The sequence below is a fragment of the Rattus norvegicus genome, chromosome 2 (assembly GCF_036323735.1).
Source record: "Rattus norvegicus strain BN/NHsdMcwi chromosome 2, GRCr8, whole genome shotgun sequence".
Lineage (NCBI taxonomy): Eukaryota > Metazoa > Chordata > Mammalia > Rodentia > Muridae > Rattus > Rattus norvegicus.
The window spans coordinates 192,059,805-192,065,989 of NC_086020.1; positions in this window are offsets into that span (position 1 = coordinate 192,059,805).

The following is a 6,185-nucleotide window of genomic DNA, read 5'->3' on the forward strand; positions in this document are numbered from 1 at the left end:
ATGATACATTCTTAGCCTCTCTGTTCAGTGGCCTGCCCTTTTGCTACTGTCAGTGTCCTGGGGACCATCTTTCTCTTCCTCTGTGCCATCCTTCCACGGTGGATACATTGTCTGTTGAAGATGAAACAACAACTAAGTTGGGAGGGGGAGGATAAGGAAGGTGATACTTTAGCAACAAAATGACTGTGGCATAAAACAAATGTGTGGCAATGATAGCTAGAGATCATTGAAGTGAGTCATTGGTTATTACCTTTTATTTTTCTCTGGGCCCTTTTGAGCTGCATTTCTAAGGCAAAAAGAAATGCGGTCTGTTGGAAGGAGATGGTTGTCTCTTAAAACAACATAAATGGAGAGATATTGGCTTCATGTTCATTTCGTTTTTAATTTGTTAGATATTAAGATGCAAGCTGATAACTAAGCATCACTTAAGCAGAGAGGTTTTTCCCGTAATGAAGTGTTTTGCACAGGGGGAGGACAGTCTGAGAGAGGCAGTCTGTTTGTTGTCAAGTGTAGAAGGGCAAGATGAATTCATCCCCAGAGCTCTTTGCTGGCCCTGCCAACAGGTGCCCAGCTGGCACTGGATATAAGAATGACAGCTTGACGCACTCAACTGAGACCCGCGTTTCCATTTTCCTTCAACCAGGGAGTAGCTAAGAACATGACCTCTAATTCCCCTACTGCATTGAGGACATATAGAAGTAAATGAGCTTCCGGTTAAAGGCTCCAAAGAGGAATGTCTCCAGTAATTTTGATTTTTTAAGTTTAGCTGCAGAACAGGCTGGGAGTCCCTCATCGGAACTCACTGGGACCAGAAGTGTTTCAGAATCTTTGATTGTTCTCGGATTCAGGAATATATGCATACACGATGAGATGCTTTGGGAAGGGACCCAAAACTGAACGTGACGTCTCTCTGTATTTTATATATACCTCACACACAGCCTGGTGCTTATTTTATAATATGCTTACTTTCTTTTCAGCAGCCTGCCTTAGAAGGTCAGGTGTAGGATTAGCCATTGGTGATGCCCAGGCTGAAGACGTTCTGCATTTTGCAGCAATTGGAGAGGCTCTTCCTGTAGTGATGATACCTTGTGAACTAAATTAACTCGTGGATCCCGAGTCCTTGACCATGTGAACAAATTTTTAAAAAGCTGACAGTCTGGGAGATTTCAAATTGGGAAATGTAATTTTAGTATCAAGGTCAGGCTTTCTATATTTTTTAATGAGACCCATGTTCCGGGATGCACTCCAAAGACAATGGAGAGAAGGATTGTCCCTTCTCTGTGAACTCCAATTTATTTAATTTGACCTAAACCCAACATTGCTGTCATAGGCTCACATACTTGTAATTCAAATTAGCCTTTGAACATGAACATTTTCTTTCTAATTGATAGTTCTCTTTTTATTTTAAGTATCTCTTATATCCCATTAAAGTTCCCAGAGGATCATGTAAAACAAGAAAGAGCTGGTAAGATGGCTCAGAGGGTAAAGGTGCTGCCAGCATATGCCTGACAGCCTGAGTTTAATCTCTAAGACTCACATAAAGGTGAAAGGAGAGAACCAACTCCATAAAATTTCCCTCTGATCTTCAAGCACATGGATTATGGAGCATGCATGCACAAGCATGCACACACACACACACACACACACACACACACACACACACACTAAAGAAAATAAAAAATTAGGTTGGATATGGTGGTGCACACCATTAATCCTAGCACCCAGGAGGCAGAGGCAGATCTCTGAGAGTTCCAGGCTAACCTGCTCTACATAGCAACTTCCAGGCCAGCCAGAGCTATAATCTGAGATCTTGACCCAAATAAATAAATAAATAAATAAATAAATAAATAAATAAATAAATGCAATTTAAATCGGTGGAAAGATGAGACACTATGATTAGCAGTTGAGAGAGCCTGCATAGCGTGGGTGTGTCAGGGAAGAGGGACCAATTAGGTAGGGGGCCTTAATGCTGCTGTAGAGAACGCTGGACAGAGGGGGCTCCTAGAGCCCAGCCCAAGGCTCTGGGGTACAGACCAGAAGTCTTACAAGCTCTGGAAAACAAGAGGAGCAGAAGTGTGTTTACACTTCTCTCACAATCGCAGCTACTCCACACGTGTCATTTTAAACATGTATATTGGGCTGGAGAGATGGCTCAGCAGTTAAGAGCTCTGACTGCTCTTCCAGAGGTCCTGAGTTCAATTCCCAGCATCCACATGGTGACTTCCAGCCACCTATAATGGGATCTGATGCCCTCTTCTGGTGTGTCTGAAGACAGCTACAATGTACTTATAGATAATAAATAAATAAATCTCTTTAAAAAATGTATATGATATGTTTCTCTAGGTAATTCTTAAAAACACAAAACATCAAAACACAAAATTGCCTGCAGTAAAATATCTATAGAAAAGAGGGTGTAGGCTGGCACCCCCCCTCTGCTTATATTTCTTTCTTTGTGCCTGTCATTTCTTATTATATTTGTGTTTTCATTTAAATATACGCCTTGTTTCAGGATTTTTATTGTACATTAGAAACATTTTTTGCAGATGATGGTGGCACACACCTTTACTTTTTAACTTTTTTTATTGGATATTTTATGTATTTACATTTCAAATGTTATCCCCTTTCTTGGTTCCCCCCCTCTCTCCCTTCTCCCCTTCCCCTGCCTCTCCCACCCACCCACCCACTCCCACCTCAACACCCTGGCATTCCTCTACACTGGGGAAACGAGCCTTCACAGGACCAAGGGCTTCTCCTCCCACTGATGTCAGAAAATGCCATCTTCTGCTACATATGCAGCTGGACCCAGGGGTCCCTCCATGTGTACTTTGGTAGGTGGTTTAGTCCCAGGGAGCTCTGGGGGGGGGTTGGTTGGTTGATGCTGTTGTTCTTCCTATGGGCTTGTCCATGTATATTTTGTTTGTTTGTTTCTTTGAGATGCAGCTTCACTCGGCAGGCAGGCTGGCCCCAAACTAGCAATCATCCTGTTTGAGCCTCCTGAATTCTGGGAATGATTCCATGATGTCTAAATATATGGAACATTTCTTCACACACTGGCTGTTTGTGTTCCTTCTGCTGCTAGTGTCTGTTCAGATCACTTGCCCATATTTGATTGGCCTTGTTTTGTTGGTAAGGCTTTCTATATTCGGGATACACAAGCACCACTTCCGAGGAGCCTCTTCTGTCTTGGCACCTCCCACAGTCCTTGTTTTGTCCCTATGTCCTTTATTAATCAGCAAATGAGGTAAGACTGAGTCTATGACATCCTCTGTTCTGTTCCATGGTGCCTAAGGCATAACTCATGCATATGCTGAATAACGGAATTAATCTTTGCAATAAACCAGAACTGATAGTTTTACTAATTATCCGTTATACAAAAAAAAAATAGCTGGAAAAAATAAATTGGAGAGTTTTGGATGTGATAGTGGTTTGGTACATGAATCATAGGAGTAAGTTTGAAGTTGAACTTGGTTAGTGTTCACTACAAAAGGCCCAGGCACTGAGAGAGGGGATGGGAGAGAGGACAGGTTTGGAGAATAGGGTAAAAAATAAGAGAATGTGAGGGAGCAAATGCCACACAGGGTATTAATACCCTTTCACCCGTGTTCCCTGAAGAATTGAGACACTTCTATATTCTATGTTTGAAGTCTGAAAATTTTTATACATTTGAAGCAAAAAACTATTATATATTAAAGTGAATTTAGCCAAGCCAGTGTGTCTCCATATCATTCTTTTATTGCTGATACCTGGGGACCTAGCCTTTAACACACAGTCCTTCGGGGGACAGTCAACATACGAAAGGGAGCAAGGTCCCAGCAATGTGCAAACTCTGCCTGAAAGAACCTTCAAGCGCCAACCAGTTAAGCTGTAAGGGCAGGGCTGACTGGGCCCTGGGAGCTCGTCTGCCAATTACACAGTGGGTGCTGGAGAAGCGGTGTGAGCACTGCTCTGCTGGGGTCTGGTCTTATTTTGACTCATCTCTCATCACTATCTTCCTGATTTTCATTTTTGGAATCTGGATGCACACTGTGTCTATCCCACTGTAGCACCTTATCGCGATGCTGGGAAAGTTAAGGCCTTAGAGACTCTTGGGGACTGAGTGGATTTTGCAATGTGAGAGGCCAGACATGAGCTTTGGAGACCAGGGACAGAATGCTACACTTTGATGCCCCAAAGATTCACGGTAAAGACTTGATGCCCACAGTGGTATGGCAGGGAGGCCTTGGAATGTTCAGAAGGTAGAAAGGTGGGGGACGGACTTTCAAAGGGAACTGCGAGACGCCCACACATTCCACTTTCTCTTTTGCTTTCTGACTATGAGGCAAATAGCATCATTTCACCATTTGCCCCTGCTGTGGCCTCTGGTATCCCAACTAGAGACCTCCCAAAACAGTGAATCTGCTTGATCATGGTCCTGAGCCCCTAAAACTGTGACCAAAACAAACCCTTAATTGTCTCAGGAATTTTGTTAGGGTCTGAGAAAGCAATGTGCTTTCCTAACTTCCTGGGATCTCCGATCGCACTGTGGCTTTCTGCCTGGGGTTCCATGTGTTGCTCAGGGTCTGTGGCACGGCTGTGAGCCTGCACTCTACTCCCTCGCCTCTCCTCTTTTTTTTTTTTTTTTGTGAAGTTTTCCTGCAGAAGAATTTGTGAAATCATAAATAGTTGCATACTGCATGCCTGCAAGACCAACACCAGCTGTCTGAAGCCAAGGTCTGCCACTGGTGCTGCTGTTTCAGGGCTTAAACCACAGCTGCAGTAAGAGACTGGATAATATAAATATCCCAGAGAAATGGTTCCTGAGGCGGCCCTGGGTATGCAGGGCATCAGGGGGGCTCTTTTATGAAAGGGTTCTATCCTAGCAAGTCTCTGAAACAAGGACTGGGGATGAATCACGGCATGTGAGAGACTCTGGTGTAATCTCCAATACAGGAGGAGGAGGAGGAAGAGGAAGAAGAAGAAGAAAGAGGAGGAGGAGGAGGAGGAGGAGGAGGAGGAGGAGGAGGAGGAGGAGGAGGAGGAGGAGGAGGAGGAGGAGGAGGAAGAAGAAGAAGAAGAAGAAGAAGAAGAAGAAGAAGAAGAAGAAGAAGAAGAAGAAGAAGAAGAAGAAGAAGAAGAAGAAGAAGAAGAAGAAACAATAAGGCCTTTGGAACCAATTAGCATTGTTGTTCTTTGGGCCTGTGTGGATGGGATGGCCTTGGAGAGTTTCTTGATGGACTCCGGCATCTGTCCTACTGTCCCCACTGAGGATCACTTGCCTGCTCGTCATCCCTTCTTAACACTTGTATCTTTCTTGGACACATCTTTATATATGCTCTGCTTTTGTTCAAGGGTCAAGTTTTAAAACCTTTCCACTTGGCTACTTTCTGATCCAAATTTCCACTGTGAAACTGACTAAAAAGCAACCAATAATGCTCCTGCTGTAGCCCATACCCCTAGCCTCTGTCTCCCTCAGAGTACCAGAGTTTCAAGGTATTGTGGTTTGAATTTGAACTCTCCCCTTATAGACTCATAGAACATGTTACTTGGTCCCCAGCTGGTAGTTCTATTTTTAGGAGGCTCTGGAAAATTTAGGAGGTTGGATCTAGTTAAAGAGAAGAGTTTGCCGGGGATAAGTTCTTGGGGGTACATTATCCCTGGCTACTTCCTATTTTTCTCTGCTTCCTGTCTTTCATGATGTGAATAACTGTTCTCTGCCACAGACTCCTACTGCCAAGACATTCTGCTCAACTGTATGGGGCAAATAGATTGGACCATGAACCACACGAAGCCTTCTTTCCTTAAGTTGTTTCTATGTGGTGTTCTCTTAGTTCTACTGTTCTGATGAAACATTATGACCAAAAGCAACTTGAGGAGAAAAGGGTTTATTCTGCTTACCCTTCCAGGTCATACTCTACCACCAAGGGAAGTCAGGGAGGAACCTAGAGGCAGGAGCTGATGCAGAAACATGGAGGGATGCTGCTTACTGGCTTGCTCTCCATGGCTTGCTCAGCCTGCTCTTTTAGAGCAGACTTCGGATGGAATAGATTCATCCAAATCCTGCCAGCAAGAAAAAAGACAGGTAGCACTGAGCTTTCCTCAGATTCTCTATAATCTGGGCCACATCCAGTGTGCTTCCCACTCTGGGGAAGACTTCCTCCTCGGTTTGTCATTTAGAGACCTGAGCTCAGGCATTCTTTTAGTTAATT